At 43.6% G+C, this 20521-nt stretch overlaps 1 long non-coding RNA gene across 2 annotated transcripts in view; it reads left to right on the top strand.

Annotated features, from left to right (window-relative positions):
• LOC137164673 (uncharacterized) overlaps positions 1–16482 on the top strand; it is a 31247-nt gene extending 14765 nt beyond the window's left edge. For both annotated transcript variants that reach the window (XR_010923153.1, XR_010923154.1), the window contains exon 3: positions 14974–16482. This is a non-coding gene — a long non-coding RNA (uncharacterized lncRNA). The remainder of the gene's footprint in view (positions 1–14973) is intronic.
• The last annotated feature ends 4039 nt before the right edge of the window (positions 16483–20521 follow it).

Here is a 20521-nt window from a genome sequence, read left to right as displayed (position 1 = left end):
AGAAGTGGGAGGAGGATTGCTGTGGATAGACAAAAGTGTGGCAAAGAAATGCATTAAACCTTGGGAACACAGTATCACCAACTGTTCATAAATCATGCATCAGGCCCCCAAAATCATGAGATATTAAAAATACATATAAAAATTCCAGTACCTTTTAGTTGCCATCTAGATTTTAAGTTTTTAGGTTTCATGTTTTCAAATTTTTTTCCACAATCAGGAGGGCTAGAAACTTACTTTTGGGTGGGTTGGTTTTTTTTTAATGGAAGCTGAGATTCTCAGCTAATCCATCATTCTGGGATCTGGGGCTTTAAGAAAAACACCAACTATCACAAGAGTTGGTAACACTCCTGCCACCACTGCTAGACCACTAGGGTAAGGTTAAAAAAACTCAGCCATTAGCTAGGAGGAAGGTGGTAGCAGAAAATGCTCTTTAGGGCCCGAGTCCTGCAATTGGATGGGTGGGACATACCCCTTTATCTGAGTAGGGCTCTATTTAAGTCAGTGGAAGTCTCCACTGAGGTGTAGGATTTGCCTGCATGCAGTCAGCTGCAAGATCAGGGCCTAAAGCTTCTAATTAATACAGAAATTTTGTTATCTCTCTGCTAATCAATAGCTGATATCCGGGGCCTTGCAGGCTGGTTTCCCAATAGAGATGAAATCAGTGATACGGCAGCTGGGTATGTTTTCAGAAGAGTAACTTGTTTTATTTGCATCTATACATCAGTCCTGGAACAGAGGTGGTCAGATAGTTTTTAGGACAATCCTTTTTTCAGGAATTTCAGCCCAACATCAAAGCCAAGTTCCCAGGGGGCAACTCTGCCTCAAGAATTGACTCTAATCAGAGATGAAGGGAAACTCCTGTGTTCCTTGCACAGCTCCCTCTATCCAGAACAAAAGTTAACAGCAACACGTCTTCCCAAGACTGACTTGCACATTAAGGAAAACAGTCCTGTAAGACAGCACCACCTGCAATAACAATATTTTTAAAGAGTGGTGCAGTACTGAAAGGGAATTGTGTAGGAGGAAAGTGGTACTAGGGAACATCAAAAGGTGACATAAGGTTCCATTAATATTAACCACAAAAAACAAGGTTACTTACCAGTAACTGATGTTCTGCGAGATGTGTTGCTCATGTCCATTCCACTATAGGTGAGTGCACGCCACCATGCACGGTTCCCGGAACATTTTTCCCCTTAGCAGACCTCATAGGGCTGGCTCTGTTGCCCCCTGGAGTCCCGCGTGCAAACTGCCGGCCCTACGCCCCCTCAGTCCCTTCTTTCTGCCAACTCCGGCAGCTGGGACTGGGGAGAGGGTTGTGGAATGGACATGAGCAATACATCTCAAAGAATATCAGTTACTGGTAAGTAACCTTGTTTCTTCTTCAAGTGATTGCTCATGTCCATGCCACTATCGGTGATTAACAAGCCATACCTCTGGTGGTGGGCCAGAATTACCAGTGAGCTGCCCTCAATACGGCTCTGCCAAATCCAGTGTTCTCTCTCGCCTGTTGGACGATGGCATAGTGGGCCACGAAAGTATGCACCGACGACCAGGTGGCAGCTTTGCAGATGTCCTGCAGGGGCACTCTCTCCAGGAAGGCTGTAGACGAGGGTTGAGCTCTGATTGAGTGCGCTGTGATGGTTCCTGGAAGCGGCACCCTCACCTGCTCGTAGCAGAGCTTGATGCAAGATGTGATCCACAAGGCGATGCGCTGGGTGGAGACCGGTGATCCTTTCATCCGGTCTGCCACTGCAACGAAGAGCTGTATCGATTTCCGGAATGGCTTTGTCCTATCGATGTATTAGGCCAGGGCTCGTCTCACATCCAGCGAATGCCATCTCCTCTCCTCCTCCAAACCAGGCGGTTTGGGAAAGAACATGGGGAGAAAAATATCTTGGGAAATATCTTGGGAAATTGGGAAAGCATCTTGGCAGGAAGGCTGGATGCGGCCTCAACTGCACCTTATCCTTATAGAATACCGTATAAGGGGGCTCCAAGGTCAAGGCCCTAATCTTGAAGACCCTCCTAGCTGAGGTAATGGCCACCAGGAAGGCTACCTTCCAAGAAAGCACAAGTAGGGGGCATGAAACCATGGGTTCAAAGGTGAGCCCCGTGAGTCTCAAGAGGACCAGGTTGAGATCCCAGGGAGGCACCGGGTCACAGACCTGCGGATAAAGCTTCTCCACTCCCTTGAGGAATCTGACCGACACAGGGTGGGAGAATAGGGATCTCCCCTCTAGCAGCTGGTGGAAGGCCAAAAGGGCTGCCAGGTGAACCCTCAGGGAGGCCAGCGCCAGACCCTGGAGCTTTAGCTGGAGCAGGTACTCCAGGATCGCCTGAATAGGAGAGAGGCTCGGCGGAATACCCCGGGACTCCGCCCAACAGGTAAACCGCTTCCACTTAGCCCAATACACGACCTGTTTTGAAGGTTTCCTGCTGCCCAGCAGGACTTGCTGGACCTGCGCCAAGCAGGCTCTCTCTCCCTCCGTTAGCTACAGAGCCTCCAGGCCATGAGGTGCAGGGAGTCCAGGTCCAGGTGCAACAGGCGACCATGGTCCTGGGAGAGAAGGTAGTGCTGTCTCGGGAGGTCCACGGACGGGGCGATCAAAAGGTCCAGCAGCATGCTGAACCAATGCTGTCTCGGCCAGGCCGGGCGATGAGTATCACATCTGCCCTGTCTCTCTTGATTTTCAACAGGACTTTGGGCAGGAGTGGAATGGGTGGAAATGCGTACATGAGGGCTCCTGTCCAGTCGATGAGGAACGCATTGGATATCGATCCAGCCTCGCAACCCCAGAGCGAGAAGAACCTCGGGCACTTTGTCTTCCAGGCCGACGCGAATAGGTCCAGTTGGGGAACACCTCAGTTCTGGAAGATCAAAGTCACAACCTCCGGGTGCAACGACCAGTCATGGCAAGGTAGAAACGACCTGCTGAGGTGATCCGCCTCATCGTTCCTCACACCTGGGCGGTGAGAGGCAATCAGGTGGAAGTCGTGCCTCACAGCGAAGTCCCACAGGCGGGTAGCTTCCTGGCAGAGGGCCGAGGAGCGTGCTCCCCCCGTCTGTTTATGTAAAACATAGCTGCGGTGTTGTCTGTCAGCACCTGTACCACCCTGCCTATCAGGAATCGGAAGAACACCTTGCACACTAGGCAAATGGCTCTGAGCTCCTTTACACTGATGTGCAGGCGCCTCTCCTCCCCTGCCCAGAGCCTCTGAGTGCCTAGGCTGGTGCTGATGTGGGCTCCCCATCCCACATCCGAGGCATCGGTGATTAGGGTGACCGACGGGACCAGTTCCCTGAATGGGATGCCCTTCATCACCGCCCTGGGAGTCCGCCAGTTTAGGGAGGCTAGGACTGGTGGGGGAACTGTGACCACCGGTCCAAGGGGTGTCTGCTCGGCCCATATGCCGAGGCCAACCACTCCTGAAACGGCCTGAGCCTCAGGCGAGCTAATTCACTACATATGTGCAGGCCGCCATGTGGCCCAACAGCCGTAGGCAGTGCCTGGCTGTTGTCGTGGGACACTGGTGCAGCTGGGAGATGATAGAGGCCATTGCCCTGAACGGTGGTTGAGGAAGGAAGGCTCTGGCCCGGGAAGCATCCAGTGTGGCCCCCAATGAATTCTATGCGCTGCACTGGGGTAGTGTGGACTTCTGCTCATTTATGAGCAGTCCCAGCCTGCTGCACGTAGAGCAAGTAAGGGTCACACTGTCCTGCACATGAGACCTGGACCTGCCCCTGATCAGCCAATCATCCAGGTAAGGGAAGATTTGCACACCTCTTCGTCTCAGGTGGGCAGCCACTACCGCCATGCATTTGGTGAACACCTTGGGGGCCGACGAGAGGCTAAAGAGTAGGGCTGTAAATTGGTAATGGGAACCAGCCACCATGAAACAGAGGAAACTCCTGTGGCTGGGGAGGATAGACACATGAAAGTATGCATCCTTCAGGTCGAGGGCAGCATACCAGTCTCCTGGATCCAGGGAAGGGATAATGGAGGCTAGGGAGACCATGCAAAACCTGAGTCATTTGATGTATTTGTTTAGACAACGCAGGTCTAATAAGGGTCTCAGACCCCCCTTCGCCTTGGGGATGTGGAAGTACCTCGAATAAAACTCTTGCCCCTTCTGCCTTGAGGGACCATTTTCACTGCTTCTAGGTTGAGGAGGGTGTCCACCTCCTGCAAGAGGAGTTGCTCGTGAGAGGGGTCCCTGAAGAGGGACGGGGAGGAGGGGGGTTGTAGCGGACGGTAGATGTAAATTGTAGGGCATAGCCCCGAAGGACTATCCTGAGGACCCAACGGTCCGACGTGATGCTTGCCCATTCTGCGTAGAATGGCCTTAACATGTCTAGGCGTTGTTGTACTCGGTGTGTTGGTAGATGCTGTCACCGGTATTTATCAGTGTAGGCTGCGTGTGTGTGTCCCTGTGTAGATGCTGTCCCAGCTCTGCGCAGGAAACTGAGATGGCTCTCACGATCGAATGAATTGACACGACCACAGATTAGCTGAGTAACGAAGGCGCCCAAGCGAGGTTTATTGCGTGCGGCACAATGAGAAATGACTTACAGAGTATCTCTGGGTCAGTTTCATATTGGCGGCGTTACAATGGTCTCGGCCCAACGGCGGGACTTTCCGTTATCCCCTAGACCGGACACCGGTATTCCCTCTGACATCCTCTTTTATACACTGTTACATACACTTTCGGTCTGCCCCCTTTCACGTAGGTAGTTGCCACCCTCCTGACGTAGTCTAATACCACCTTTTTCCATTGATTGGCTGATTTGGGCACCGCCACTCCATGTATCATTTCTACCTATCAAAGTGTCATTTCAGAGAGTTAGTATCTTGGTACCTCTTATACCCACTACATATTTTAGTAATATTTTGGCAGTCTTACAACCTTGCAGAATCAGCACTTTCCTATACCAGTCTCAGTTAACTTGAGTGACCCCTTATACTTCTCTTCACTCGGCTTTTTCCATTTAGGCCTTAGCCTGTTTTACAGGCCTTAAGCTCTCACTTCTTACTACATTCCCCCGCTTTTTGTCTTTTTATGGGGAGGATGTTTACCCATCGTCCCGGAAAAGCATAATGCATGGACTTAAAGGTAACGCAGTGGGCTAAACACTGTTATGTGGTCACCTCCTTTGTTGCTATCCATACATTCATGCCCCATCTGTCCCTTAGTCTGCACATTCCCTCGTACGACTGGTGGACAGATTTTATTGCCAGTTGTTTTTGGTCCCTTATGGTGGGCCTGGGAATGTTAGGTCCGAGACCATTTAGGGGGGTTCAGTAGTTCATGCTGTTGTTATAGTGCTGATACTTAGTGTTAAAATATACTCTAATAGATATATTAATTACTATAACCATGAATATACGAAATATGAACTATATGATATGTGATTATGAACCTTATTACATTTGATATAATATTGCTATGCTAATGAATATATGAACTATATGATATATGTGATTATGAACCTTATTGCATTTGATATGGTAATGTTGTTATGGCAGTATTGATAGCGAGTTCCATACCTCTTTCCACATGATTTTGGAGGATGGCTCTTCTTGTTTGGTGTCGCATATAGCAGCACATGCCCACCAAAGCAATGACTGTCAGTCCCTATATCACTATCAACAATACACTGAGTGTTCGGACTATTGGGTGTAGGGTAATGTCTTCTGGGATTGCCCACCAAGGTGTCTGTAATGCACTTTGTACACTACCTATCTCATCCATCTGTTGTTGAATGAGATTGGCTATTGGTACTAGAGATTCCTTACTTCTTGCCACCAAATCATGTATATCTAATTTCAAATGTTCTATTGGAGGGAACATTTCAATTAATAAGTTTTGGATATGTCCAGGGGGAGGAACAATTTCAGTAAGAGTGTTCACACTGCTGGTGGACCAAAAAGCATGAGTTCCAATTTGGATAGTACTGGTTATTGGTACACAGAATGCTGTCTCCCTTCCAGGGCACGGGTACCCATGTATAGTGAAATTGGAATACCCCAAAGCATATACCACATCATTTGTTTGCACTACTTCATTAACCAATTCCTTTTGTACCAATTGGGCCCAGCCTTTTTTGGTGTTATTGGTGTCAATTGTGGCATAACATTCACAGAGCCACCAGCCTTGCTATAAGATGCATATTATCAATAGTGATTGCATGTTGGTCCAACAGTAGGCTACTGATACCTCCTCCTGTTTTCACTGCCTTTCCTATTCCACTCACAATACTATTTATTTTTAAATTAAGATTTTCAATATCTGCTGAATTCCATATGGACATGCCAAGACCTGAGCCTTCCAGTATCGTTTTTGCAATCTCTTTTTTTTTTTCCTCTTTGTTTGTTCCCATAAGGGATTTTGTGACCCTTTCCAAAATTGTATTTGCATTTCCAATTCTAAATTAAACCAATCTTTAGTCTGTGGAGGGCATTGTCTTGGCATGGTCATACCAGAAACATTTAACTTCAGGGGTATGTAACTAATTACTGTTTCCCCTCCTTTAAACCAATTAATCCAAACGTCTATTTTTTTCTTTAGGGTATGGGTAAATGTTACATTGCAAGGCCAAATTTTCTTCTTCTAATGCTGTTATATGGTGTTCCATTACTTGCTGGGTATTGGACAGAACTTGTGGTCAGTCCAGTACCTGTTCTTGGTCCCTGATTATCCTGGTCTTATTCTCCACTGATATTACATTTTTGCTACTGGATCTGATGCTAGAAGGAACGATAAAAACAATAACTTGGTCACAATTAATAACCTCATCCACTTTCCAACAACAAGCATACTCCCCCTCTGTGTCTTTGGTTAATGTTAATGTCTTTTCAATTTTTTGTTGGTTTGTCCCCATCTTCTCCACACGGACGTGTTTAGTCTGGCTTATTCCTGCAACAGTCCATCCACATGCCATCTTTATAAGAAATGGTGAAACTTTGATGGTGTGTTGCCTTCCTTTTGATTGGCATACCAGTTTTACAACAGTTTTATATGGATGACTTTGTCTTCTTGCAGTCAGTGTATCTATCAGAGGGGTTGTTGGAAATCTCTGGTCAGAGATTCTTTACCACAAGGTCTGTCTGGTTCAATTTCTTGGTGTCCAACAACCCGATTACTTCTTGGGTTAGAACCGCCACAAGCAGCAATCTCCATATCCAGATCAGGTTTGGGTTCATAATCTATAAAAACAAAACACAAACAATCGCTTCTCTTTTTTTTTTTTTAAAGCTTCTGATTCCTAAGGGCAGTGCTTAAAGCCTTTCACTCCTGTCTGGGTCTTTTTAACACTTTTCAGTGCTTCTTCCAGTTTTGGGTGCCCCCACACAGCAGAGCCATGAATCCACCTTAACAGAAAATGTTTTAAACTGCTGAGGTATTACTAACACCCATTCACTATCAGATTTGGCTACGATCAAGCCCTTTTCTTTTTTGAGAGGAACTCCTTGCCAAGAAGAAGGACATTCCACAATCCACTGCTGGATTAACTCATCCTTTCCCTGTATCTCTTGTAACATTTGTAATTTTTCAGTTTTAACTTGTTCTTGTTTCATCTGTGCCCAGGTAGTTATCTCCATGGGCAAAATTTCCCAAAGGGTGCCAGTTATTGCTGCCTCTTTAGCCAATTTATTGGCTTGTTCATTTCCTCGTTGCAATGGTCCTTCTCCCTTATGTGATTTTATTTTAATCATTTTGATTTTTTCAAATTTTGTTGACAACTCCTCCATTTGTTGCCAGAGGACTTTGTGTTTGATTTTAGATCCATCTGTGCCCACAAAATGCATGGTAGCCCACCATGGCAAATAAACGGTGGTGCCTTTATACACACAATCCGAATCAGTACCAATCACTATTTCAGATTGTTTGTTTTCCATTCTTTTTAATACCTCAACAACTGCTGATACTTCTGCTGCTTGAGTTCCTCCCTTTGTCAATTTAAATTGGAAGGAATACACAGCTTGCATGCTCCCTGTCAAACAAACTTCGGCAAAGCCTGTGACCCCTGTACCTTCTTCATAATATGAGCTTCCATCTACAAACCAAATTGTTTCTCCCAGCACTTGGTCTATCGGGGTTGCTTTAAAAATGGGGTGAGCTTTAGACTTTGTTTGGGGTTCACAGATACGTTCCTGACCTGTTATAGTTAGACCCCAAACAGATATTTCAGGCTCTTTCAGGACAATTAATTGAACATTCTCTGTCATGAGAGCAAAAATCTATTGAATAGCTTTGTCCACCCTTACAGTGCCTTTAAACAAATTTTCCTGACTCAATAGTTTTCCTAGGGCATGGTGGCTTTTAACAATCACCTTACTTGCCCCTTCCTGCTTATACTCTCTGTTTGAGCAAAAAAGTTGGTAACAGAATATTTACCCAAGGTTTTTAGAGTTACTGTGCTTGTAATACCAATTCCACTTTTGTTAACTGTTTAGAGGCACCGATTTTAATAACCATTACTTCCCTTCAACATAGCATAAAAGAAAAGTTAAATTGAAATTAAATCGAATTAAAATTAGATGAATTAAATCAAAATTAATGTTAAGTCAGGTCTATGCAAATACTTTGAGGGTATTAAACTTTTATAATGTTTAGTTGTATTTGGGAAAGCAAAAGTGGAAACCTGTTGAATTTGTTTGGTTAGCTCCAACATCCCCATAACAGAACCAGACATAATATATATTGTTATACATTTTATCATTTTTACTATAACATTCTTATAACTATATTTCAATATTTAATAAAGGTGAAAACAAGTTTATAAACACCCAAACAAAAAACCGATATTTGCCAGTATTACCTGTACATTACTGTTGAGATTTTCCCTTACATTTTTTCCTTTGAATATAAAATCATGACTAATAATTTCTTCTTCTTCAAAAAAAAAGGTTTGTTTGCAATTGCATTATTTGTTGAGACAAAAATATATATGTACATATATTGATAAATAAGGCCTTTTTGACGTTTGCAGAAAAATTGATATTATGATGGTTATACCCCGATCCTAACATTAAAATAATGTGGTACCACTTATATGAAAAAAAGTATAAAATTGACTTTTGTTGCAACAAAAAAAAAAAAAAAATTACGTGACACACAACATAGAACACAGGACAACATACATGACATACAGGACAAATTTACAATTAAAAACAAATGGCGCCAGTTAATTTACAAGATATTAAGAGCTAAATTATTAAAGCAATACATATTAGAAAATAGACAGATAAACCAAAGAATTAAACATTTAAATAAATAAGTTATTACCTTTCCATCTAAATGTTTTTTATAAGAATTGATTAAAAAAAAAAATTCACATCAAGCCACCCATCAAATTTGTTGTATTAATTGACAAATAACATGATATGAACTTCCTCTCCACCATTCACTTTACTTCAAAACTGTATTATATGGACCAAGGAATGCCCATGTTTTAAATATTAGTAAGTGACTAGGATTAGAAGGGCAGTATGAATCTCTGCTGCTTCAACATTTTTGCAACAGAAATTTACACTGCACCTCGGAACCCAGTGGTGGGAACCTCTGCCGCTTAGCAACCATATCTTTAGGCGAGTTCCCTGGCATCCCTTGGAAACATTCCTAACTCTCTCGAAGCAAAGTTTTTTACCTGTTTTGGTTTTTGTTCTGTTCAGTTTTCAGTTGCTTCGTCTTTTTAGGAGTGGTGGTTTCTGTAACAACTATATTTTTTAACTTATTTTTTTTTTTTTTTTACAAAACAAAGAGCAAGCCATAAGTGAGCAAAGGTGGGAGAGTAGGAGAAGAGCAATCTCTGATGGGAGGAAGACTTGAGCCAAGAGAGAGATTAACTCTATCAAGGTATCTAAAAGTACAGGCAGCAACAGAGATTTTAGCAAACAGAGACGATATAAAGGAAAACGTAACTGGTATGTAAAAATATTTAAGAAAGAAGGTTTTCGCTTTGAACGAGGAGTGGGGGTGGGTTAAAGCAGTCGAGAACCCGCACCCCTGGTTTTTATCCTGGCTTTGAGAGGAGAGTGGGGGTTGTTACCTGCTTTTGTAAAACTTGAATTTGTTCCCCCAGCGTCTGTTGCTTTTCTGTGCATGCCAAATGGATTGCAGAAGTGCCCTTGCCTGCAGTAGTTAACTGTTTCTGGGCAACTCCATGTGTTAATGCATTAATTTTAGATGTTAAATTCCCTACTCTTAGTTTTTCACTTTGAAATTCTTTTCTATCTATTCCCCTGCGATCAAGTCGCAGCTTCTGTCCTCTAATGTGCTCTGTGAAGCGTTCCATTTTTTCCTTTATCTGATTTACCAATCCAGTGAAAGTATTGTTTGCTACTTCCCCCTCCTGTGCACTTACTTTTCCCATTCTGACAGGCACCAGTCTAGGTCCCGATTTAAGTTTTACCGGAACCTGGCTTTTATCGTATGGTGATGGTTGCAATGTGGTGGCCCCTAGTTCATTTTTTAATTTTGCCAGGGTCACCTTTTTCCATTTCTGTCCCCTCATACTCTGCTGTTGTCCTCCAAAATTTATTATGGGGGACGGCACTTCTCTTTTTTGTAAATTTTTTACAGCTGTTTGTAGATGTTGATTTTCCTGTTTTAATTGCTCGAGCATACTATTCAGCCGTTTGTCATCTGATCTATTTTTTTTGTATTTGCTAGCTCTGATACTTTAATAGCATGCTGCCTTAACCATCTCAGCGCCATGGCCATTATTTGGAGTACTCTACACTTTTTACTCTTATTATTCTCTTTTAGGGCAACGCTTTCAGCCATTGACCTACATATTCCTGTCCATGTTTCCCCATTCTGTTTCTTAAACTCATATGGACCACCTTTATTTGCTACCCAATGCGTCCAATATTCATCAAACTCTATGGGTATGCGAAGGGAGGGAATAAGGGGATTACCTAGCTCGCAGTTTTCTGTCATGTTAGATCGCGATTCCTTTCAGAGGACAGCTCGTTTACTTACCAGATCAGTGGTCGGGGTCACCAGTGTTGTACTCGGTGTGTTGGTAGATGCTGTCACCGGTATTTATCAGTGTAGGCTGCGTGCGTGTGTCCCTGTGTAGATGCTGTCCCAGCTCTGGCCAGGAAACTGAGATGGCTCTCACGATCGAATGAGTCGACACGACCACAGATTAGCTGAGTAACGAAGGCGCCCAAGCCAGGTTTATTGCGTGCGGCACAATGAGAAATGACTTACAGAGTATCTCTGGGTCAGTTTCATATTGGCGGCGTTACAATGGTCTCGGCCCAACGGCGGGACTTTCCGTTATCCCCTAGACCGGACACCGGTATTCCCTCTGACACCCTTTTATACACTGTTACATACACTTTCGGTCTGCCCCCTTTCACGTAGGTAGTTGCCACCCTCCTGACGTAGTCTAATACCACCTTTTTCCGTTGATTGGCTGATTTGGGCACCGCCACTCCATGTATCATTTCTACCCATCAAAGTGTCATTTCAGAGAGTTAGTATCTTGGTACCTCTTATACCTACTACATATTTTAGTAATATTTTGGCAGTCTTACAACCTTGCAGAATCAGCACTTTCCTATACCAGTCTCAGTTAACTTGGTAGAGCCACCCTTGCTGGGGCCTCTGCCCCCAGCACGTTAAAGAGGGTATCCTCATCCTCCACTAACTCTTTGACCTCCAGCTGTAAGTTAGAGGCCACCCTCTTAAGCAGCTCCTGGTGTGCCCTGAAATCTCTCAGTGGCGCCATGTGGTCCCTGGAGGCTGCCTCAGCTCGGGAGGAGGAGGAGGACTGCCAAGGTGCGACCTGTGGCTGTTCCCCTCCTCCTCCCCCCCGATGACCAGGTGCACCCGTGGAGGTCCGATTCCTCGTCTCTATGGGCTTTGTCCAGTGCAGGGGGCGCAGACTGAACCCCCAATGATGGAATGGACTGTGGCCCTGGTCCTATCTGGACGCCCCATGGGCCCCAATAAGGCCATTGCTGCAGCCATTGACCCTGTGGTCAACCAGGGGTTGGCTGCGGCACCAGCTGAGGTGTCTCGTGGGGGCGTTGGCTGGCCTTACAAGTGTCCCAACGACTACCCCCCTTTCGGGACCCCGAGCCACTGGAGCGGTGGTGCTGAGCGCTCCTCCGGCCCTTGGTGCCGCTCCATGCCGGGGACCATCCTCTCGACGCCTCCGACGTAGAGGACAACGAGGACTGCCTCCGTCTCCACGATTGGTGCCAGTGAGCGGAGGCGCGCTCCTAAGCTCTCAAAGTCATCGAACACCATCTCGACACCAACAACTTTCGGTGCCGTTTGCCCTTCGGAGAACAGGAGCAGTGCCGCTGGGAACTTCGCAGTGCCAAACCAGACTCCAGTGACCGGGTTCTGCTTTCTCTTGAGGGTGACCGGGTTCTGCACCACGTTGGTGCGGGCAAACTCCTCAGTGCTGGGCTCCCCGACAGCGACCAGGTTCTGCACCGCCTCATTGCAGGCAACCTCCTTGATACCGGGGACTGAGAACTGGAACTGTCCCCACACCGCACAGCGGGCCTTGAGCGGTGCCACCTTCTCTGTGCTGCCTCCAGTGTCGGGGACTGACTTCGGTGCCGGGGGGGGGGGGGGGGGCCTGGCTTGACGAGGTATACTCGGAGCGACTGTTAAGGGAGCGTTCCTGCTCCACCCCCAATGACGGCCCGGCGGGAGACCTTCCCACCCCTGTCGGGGGGTCTCCACCATTGTTCGGGGGGCCCCAATGCAGGTTTGCCCTGGGACACCAGCCCCTTCTCCCTCGGCGAAGGGGGGGACGGAGGTGGCGTAGGCAAGGCCAGAAGGGCTCTTGCCGCCTGAAAAGCCTCCGGTGTCGATGGCGTCGGCAGGGGCACTCCCTGAAGTCGGGGGATGCTCCCTGCTCGGAGATGCAGACACCGGAGAGGATTCAACTGGCCATGGCTGGTGCATCTCTGCACTTGACCCTGCCCGTACCGGCGGCGCAGGGGAGTGTCCGTGCTCTGTGCGCTGCTGCTTCTTCTTCCTCAGCACCGAGGATGCCTCTCGACGCCGTGTCGATGTCGGTGCCAGGGATGTGCTCTGTACCGAGGACTCGCTCAGCACCAAGGTGAATTGGGGTGGCTCAGAGGCCGGGTGGAGTGCTGCCTCCATTAGCATGGCTTTCAACCAAATTTCTCAGTCCTTTTGGGTCCTTGGTTTAAAAGCCCTGCAGATCTTACATTTTTCTCGTCTGTGCTCTTCCCCCAAGCACTTAAGGCAGTGGTCGTGGGGGGGGTCGCTGAGCAGGAAAGCCTTCCCGCAGGAGGCACACGGCTTAAAACTCCAGGGGGCAACAAAGCCAGCCCTACGGGATCTGCTAAGGGGAAAAAAGTTCCGGGAACCATGCACGGTGGCATGAATTCAGCTGTACTGGAATGGACATGAGCAATCACTCGAAGAAGAACTTTTATTACTAAAGTCTCATGGACTATTTCACTATTTTTAAATACTAAGGTCCTGATGCTGCAATTAACAGCACGTGTGTAGTCCAACTTCAGCTGGGCTCGCCCAATGCAGCAGCAGTCCCTTGGGTGTCAGTTGCAGGATCACAGCCTGCCATGATTTTTGAAAACTTTTGCTGTGAATAATATGAGGTTTCCCCCAAAGTCTGCAATGATAAAAATACAGCTCTTGCTATAGTATTTCTCCTTCCTGCTCTAAACCAATGCATGGTCCTTCCTTGGTATATTAAGATATTATTAAAACTTATTAGTGTGTAATCAGTGCTTCTGACTTTACAACAATCAAGGTATAGTGTGTGGAAAGGAAGGGTTTGGACTTCCTAGAGAAGTGTACTAAGTTTTGAGGTCTAATAAGGATATAATGCTTGGTTTCTAATATTTTCAGTCCTTTCCATCCTTCGGCACAAGACAATAATGGTAACTGAAATATAAATATTCTGCTGAGTAGAAACATACTCTGAATCCAGATTCCTTGCTATAATTTTTTCTATTTTATTTTTTCACATGAGTAGCAGGCTGAGAAAAATGTTTCTGTGGAATTATGCATAATATAGCTAGTAACATTGAAATCACTTAGTTCCTTCTGGCCACAAACTCTAGGAAACCCTGGACTGGTATAGCTGGCTATTAGATCATCTAGTCTGACCGCCTGTATATCACAGGCCATTACATCTCATCCAGTTAGCCCTATATTGAGTCCAATAACACTTTTGACTAAAGCACAATTTGTGGTTCGCTCAAAGTGTATCTTCCAGAAAGGCATCTTAATTTTAAAACATCATAAAATGGCAAATCTATCAGGTCCCTTGGTAGTTTGTTCCAGTGGGTGATCCCCTCACCATTAAGAATGTATGCCTAATTTCTAATTTGAATTTGTCTGGCTTCAGCTTCCAGCCAGCTTCGTCTTATGCCTTTCTCTGCTAGATTAAAGAGTCCTTTAGTAACAGGTATTTTCTCCCTGCAAAGGTATTTATACACTGTAAACAATGCACCTCTCAATCTTTTTGGTAAGCAGATGGGGCTGATGCTCCATAAGTCTTTCACTATAAAGCATTTTTTCCTGCCCTTGAATAATTTTTGGTGACTTTTTTCTGCACCCTCTCCAATTTTTCAATGTTTTTTTAAAATGCGGATACCAGAACTGTATGCAGTATTCCAGTATCAGCATTGCCAATGCCATATATAGAGGTAAAATCATTCCCCACCCCCCCCACACACACACTCCTATTCACTACTCCAGTCCAGTCCAATAATTAATTCATCTTTATCCATCATGAGGTCCAAACAGAGTTACCTCATGTTGGGTGAAATATCTTTTGTTTTAGAATAATTTTAGAATTAATTGTTTTAGAATTAATTTAGAATTAATTGTTTTAGAATATAATTTTTAGAAACTCTAATGATATTTATATGAAACCTGCAGCATGCCTACCAAATTGAAGTCCTCTATACCAACTCATTTTTTTCTTTCCACACATTACAGACAGGTACTTGCAGGTAACCGGATGGAACATCTGGAAGGAAATAGCTCTAATGGTGAACGGCCTCATTGTGATGATCTCAACAGTCCAGACTCAGACTTGATCGCTACTGAAATACGTAATTCTCTTTCAGATGAAATTGGCATCCATGGAAGTATCTTGGCTTGAGTTAGAACTGGAAACGGATTCCTTAAAAACCAATCATAGTGACACTGATAGTGGGAAGAACAAAGACTATCCTGGATAACTGTTAACGGCTGTATGAAATTAAATGGAATTAGCCTGAAAAAGAGAACAAAAATAATTTTAAAAACCAAGGCCAAAATTCAAAATGTTCAAACCTAGATGCCTAATTAGTTAGGCTTCTCAAGCCATTTAGGCATCTAGCTAGACTTGCCTGATTATCAGAGGTACTGAATAATCCTAGATCTTGCAAATAATGACCATTGTCAAATTACTAATGTACTAGATGTAAGAACTTAAAAAAATAATCAGGGATAGAGTCTTCTCTCAGTTACATGGTTGTAAATCTGCAGCAACACTTTTGTTGTGAATTATATTACTATTATGCCAGTATGGCTTGGAGCAGGATATGTCTCTGCAAGTGGAGGTGTAGAATATCAAATTAGATTCCAGGCCTGCAAAAGGTTATGTATTGTGCTTACTTTTATGCACAAGATACTATCTTCAGTTGAGCTGTTCATGTGCCTGGAGATAAGATGTATAAATCTTTGCAAGATCAGGGCATAAGGTTTTGGAGTTTGTTGGAAAAGAACCCTTTGATTGTATTGGGCAGCTTAGATTTAAATATTTTCTTGCAATATTTATTCCTTATGCATTCCATCATGGCCATAGTCATCAACCTTTTCTCCTCAGGCTCCTGTCCTCAGCTCATCTTCTCGTCGCCAACCTCTTTTAGCACTACTTGCATTTTCTTGTGGCCATTATGCTGAGAAGGATAATTTTTAGCGATGTGACCTTTAAAAGCCTTATGATTGCAGAGCAGAGAATTTGCACCTGGCTCTACCAGCTTAAAACTCAGCTATTGCTTTAAGTATAGCAGAATATGTTTTATATAATTGGTTGATTATTGAAAAATATTAGGTTACTTAAAAAAAACAAAACAGAACAAGTTCACCTACTTTGTTTAGCCAAATGGTTCAAAAGGTCAAAAGCAGCATTTCTTATCAGAAACAAACTAAAGTTTATTTGTAAATAAAGCTGGGAAGTGACATTAATCATGACACAGTAGCCAGGGTTTTTTCCCTTTGACAGATTATATAAACCAATTTCTATTCTGCTGTAATACCAAAGTAATGATCAGAGGGATAAACAATGAAACGCTGCCATTATTTGATTCCTATACTAGTGTTAAAGCAGGATGGAAACTTTGCAGTGTTTTAGTTCTGACTTCTATTGTCAATGCTAAGTGTTGCCAACTAGTGGGCTTTCTTCACAACTAACGTGACTTTGGCAGGGCTGGAGACACAGTCTGGAGATGACATGAGAAGCTTCAGCCCTCTGCTGAATTTCAGCCCTGCCTGGAGGAAAACCCCCTCTAGCTTTCCTGCTTCCTGGAGAAGAGCAGCCAATTGCTGCTGCAGAAGATAGACAGAGCTCTCACACCTCTTCCAGTCAGGAGCCAGATAGGTTTTTGGGGTGGGCGGGTTGGGTAGGAGGGAGAGGAAGTAGCAGCCGACACCATTCTCCCAGGAGAGAAGTGGGGAGGAGAGCACAGGAAGAGCCATGCAGCTCAGGGTGGCTCCACTTCCTCTTTCCTCCTGTGAACAATAGGTGGGTCTGGTCTCTGCTCCTTCTCCCCTCTCTATCCAGGCCTGGGGAGAGGTGGGTGAAGACCCACTGGAACTGCCCCACCCCAGGCCTAGAAAGGGGGGAAAGGGGACCCTATTGCAGGTCTGGGAGCGGGGAGTAATGAACTCCTGAGGCTGCAGGACGAGCAGAGGCAAGGTTGGCAAGGACAAGAGATGTGAGGGCTAGGGAGCAGTATTGATGTGAGGGTTGCATAATTAATTGCTGGGCCAGTGGGGGACAGACACAGCACTAATTAATGAGAATTATGGAGTTTGGAGAGAAGGTGGAAGCTCCACATCATAAGGCAGGCTGCAGAATCACTGTACTCTATACATTTGGGAGTTGGCAACACTAATAATTTGTCACACACATACATTGAGGGTGGACAAAGATAGTTCAGAAATCAGAGACCGAACAGACAATATAACCTTTAAAAAAAAAAAATCTCATGTCTCATGACATTTTAACTTTGAGGGTTGGGGATACTGCAAATAGCATTTCAGAATACTTTTTAAAGCAAGTCTATCTATGAGCAACAGATTCAGAAACATCAGGGACTAAAGTGGGTTGAGTCAGACTGAACCATGGACTAGAAATGAGTGCAGGAATTCAAGACAGGTTGCTAGCCAGGAAGTGTCAAAGCACCTCACTTTCTAATAGGCAAATAGAGATGGCTACAGCAGCCATCCCCCTTTTTTTCTCAAATGTGCTCCTCTTTTAATAGCTTGAAGAGTACTGCATCAGATACTTGGCAGGTTTCCTGGCTAACATAAATAAGTATCTTGGATGAAATCCTGGCAAAATTCCATTTTCTTGAACAGGGCCAAGATTTCACTCTGGATGTTTTTCTACTTAAGTAGCGCAAACAAATCATTACATCAGTTGCCCTGATCGGGCCTTCAGTCTGAACTGATGTAAATCCTCCATGTTGACTAATGACAGCCTGTCATAGACATCTACTTGGTATCAAGAACCATTTGCAGTGGATGCCCCGAGGATTTCTGAAGTATGTTAATGCTAATCATTCTTTGATCACTTGTGCTCTTTTTTTTTAGTTACAATGTAGAATGATTCAAACACACACCCATTGACGTTACTTTTATTCCCTTGAAATTATATACAACAGTTCAGCCTGATATGGAAACCAAATATGGATTATTGTTTTTTTTAAACGAAGTCCAAAGAACAAGGAAATAAAACATGTTTTAAATTACTTTTAAAAAATAGCCTTATATACAGAATATACCAAACCTGGAAAACTTTACCAACTAATATTAAATATATTGAAATGCAATCCACCCCTTAAAAAACTAATTCTGGGGAATAATTCTTCCTGATGACATTCCTATTTACACCAGTTTCTGGTTATCTCACATTTACTAATCCTCCCACTAAGTACTTTTCTTCACAGAGTTTTCTGTAGGTGAATGCCCCTCCTCCTTGTGGCTTGCCAGGTTTCATGGTTTGCTGGAATTCTACCCCCTCTATAGGTTACAAACTCCACAGCAGTAGGACTCAAGTCTAGTCCCTTTATGTGCTTCAAAAGCAAGCTAAACTCCCTAAAAAAATCTTAACGCCAAATGTCTTTCAGAGGATCCTAAGTTCTACCGAATAAGCCTGTTAGAACCCTTCTACCTAGAGGCCTAAAACTCTTTTCTGTTGTTACTTCAGCAACCCCTTGCTGAATCAGTCAGAATGCCCCAGGGCTGTAGTACTACTATTGAGCCCCATCTTTCCTGGTCTAATTTAAATCCTGAAAAATACCAACTGCCGCTAAAAACTACAAATACATTTCACACTGTACCCGAAGGCAAGCACTTTGGGGCCCAATTCAAAGCCTGCAGAATGCATCAATGGACAATGGGATCAGACCTTTTCTAAATTTTAAAGGCCTTGACTTCTACAATGAGAACCAAGGGTGGTCCTCTCATGAGAAGCCCCATTGACTTTGATTGCAGTCCACCCACAGGGCTACTGTAGAACCAGGGCCAAAGTTGGCAACTTACTTTACTTAAAGTGTTACAGCTCTTTGGTTCAAAATGTAGATTAGTTTTCATGGGCCTATCATTGCATTTGTTTTTTATAGACGTTGCTGTTATATCTTTTAATTTTTTTTTTAATTTTAATTAAGTGCCCACCTAAACAGTTTACTTAGAAAGCATTTATAACATGGGGCAGTAAAAACAACTTCATTCAATAGATCATATTAACTTTGAAAGATGTTTGGCCATTTAACCTGTATTTTTAAAGTACCTAACTAAATGTCACATTTATAGAACAGACTGCAGCTCACCGAGGCAGTTGGAAATTAATCCTTATTTTTAAAAGTGCACAAATGAAGATTTATAATAAGACCCACAGATAAAAGTCCATGTGAACTGTGTGTGTCGTTCATAGGCCACACTGTAATAATTTTAACGTGTCAGCTCACTTACATGATTAGGAGTTTTCTTCTTGTTTCTTCTAGTTTTTGAAGCTATCATTAAAATAGAAATGTATACTCTCCCCCTTCCTGGAATTTTTCAATGATGTTAAGGTTGCAATAGTAAAAAACAGCAAAAGCCATGAAAAAAATGCCAGTGCTGGGCTTTTCTAAATATCAATGCTAATTAGCAAAATCAGATATAAAGTAGGCACTCCAGGAGTTGATTTAAATGGAATTACTCTGGATTTACACTACTGTAAGTGACAGTACATCACCATGCACTGCTGTGGCCTATAATGTATAAACTATACTTGGTAGGAACAACAGGCCCAGAATATGGGCAATGTACTGAAAACTGGTCACCTAAGAGTGACTTGATATATCTATAGTGCCTTTGCAAAGGCCTCAAAGCACTTCGTGAAATTGTAAAGTATTATCACCACTATTTTATTGACTGGGGAACTGCATACATAAATCATCATGTGTGCCTGCACAAATAGGTACTGAGGTGTGCAATTACCCCATTATGCATATGCATGTGTAAATACTACAATCACAATTTACACCGCCGTGGTTGAAAAAGTCTCTCTTTCAACTTTGTAGCCTTTCAAGTTTAGAATTTTACGCCCATAGGGACAATTGTTACAAAACTATTTATTCAAACAAATCTACCTATGGACAGGATATATGTTTTTCTTCATGATTCCCGCTAAAAAATTATATGTATATAGTCTCAAGTGAGCAAGAAAAAGCTTCTTTGTGATCTAACATTTTTAAAGCCATTGAAAAGGGAGTTAAGTGTACAAATTATATGAGAAAACTTCTGCTCAACACTCCCCCATATTACTTCAAAAAGGAATCCGTTAATTATTTTAAATGCTGTAGACCAAATCTATCTAGATATGTCATTTTCAAATTCATTGATAATACACGCATCATAAGACAATTGATCAATTATTTTTCTGCATTTTTCTTATTTGCTATTTTTCCTTTCCATTCAAAGGTAGATGATAGCCTGTCTTTCTTTTTCAAGTGATGGTCCCTATGTGTATTTGTTATGCTTATAAAATAAACAGCAAGATCTTAAAACGTGTACTTCAATAGACAGTTTCACAGAATGATCTGGTAAATTTACAAACAGGATAATCAGTGATCAGATATTAGTTTCAAACAAACTTATCAATAGTGAAAAGATCACCCTACATACCCAAAATGCAAAGCCTTACAGAAACTGCTGTGGTGGTTTGTCACGTACCAAAAGTATAAGGGTGTTTCACATGGACTCAACATAACAGAATCAAGCTTTGGGCCTA

The sequence above is a fragment of the Emydura macquarii genome, unplaced genomic scaffold (assembly GCF_026122565.2).
Source record: "Emydura macquarii macquarii isolate MOO-44397 ecotype Brisbane River unplaced genomic scaffold, CSIRO-AGI_Emac_v2 contig_2681, whole genome shotgun sequence".
NCBI lineage: Eukaryota > Metazoa > Chordata > Testudines > Chelidae > Emydura > Emydura macquarii.
This window is presented reverse-complemented; position numbering and strand designations above follow the sequence as displayed.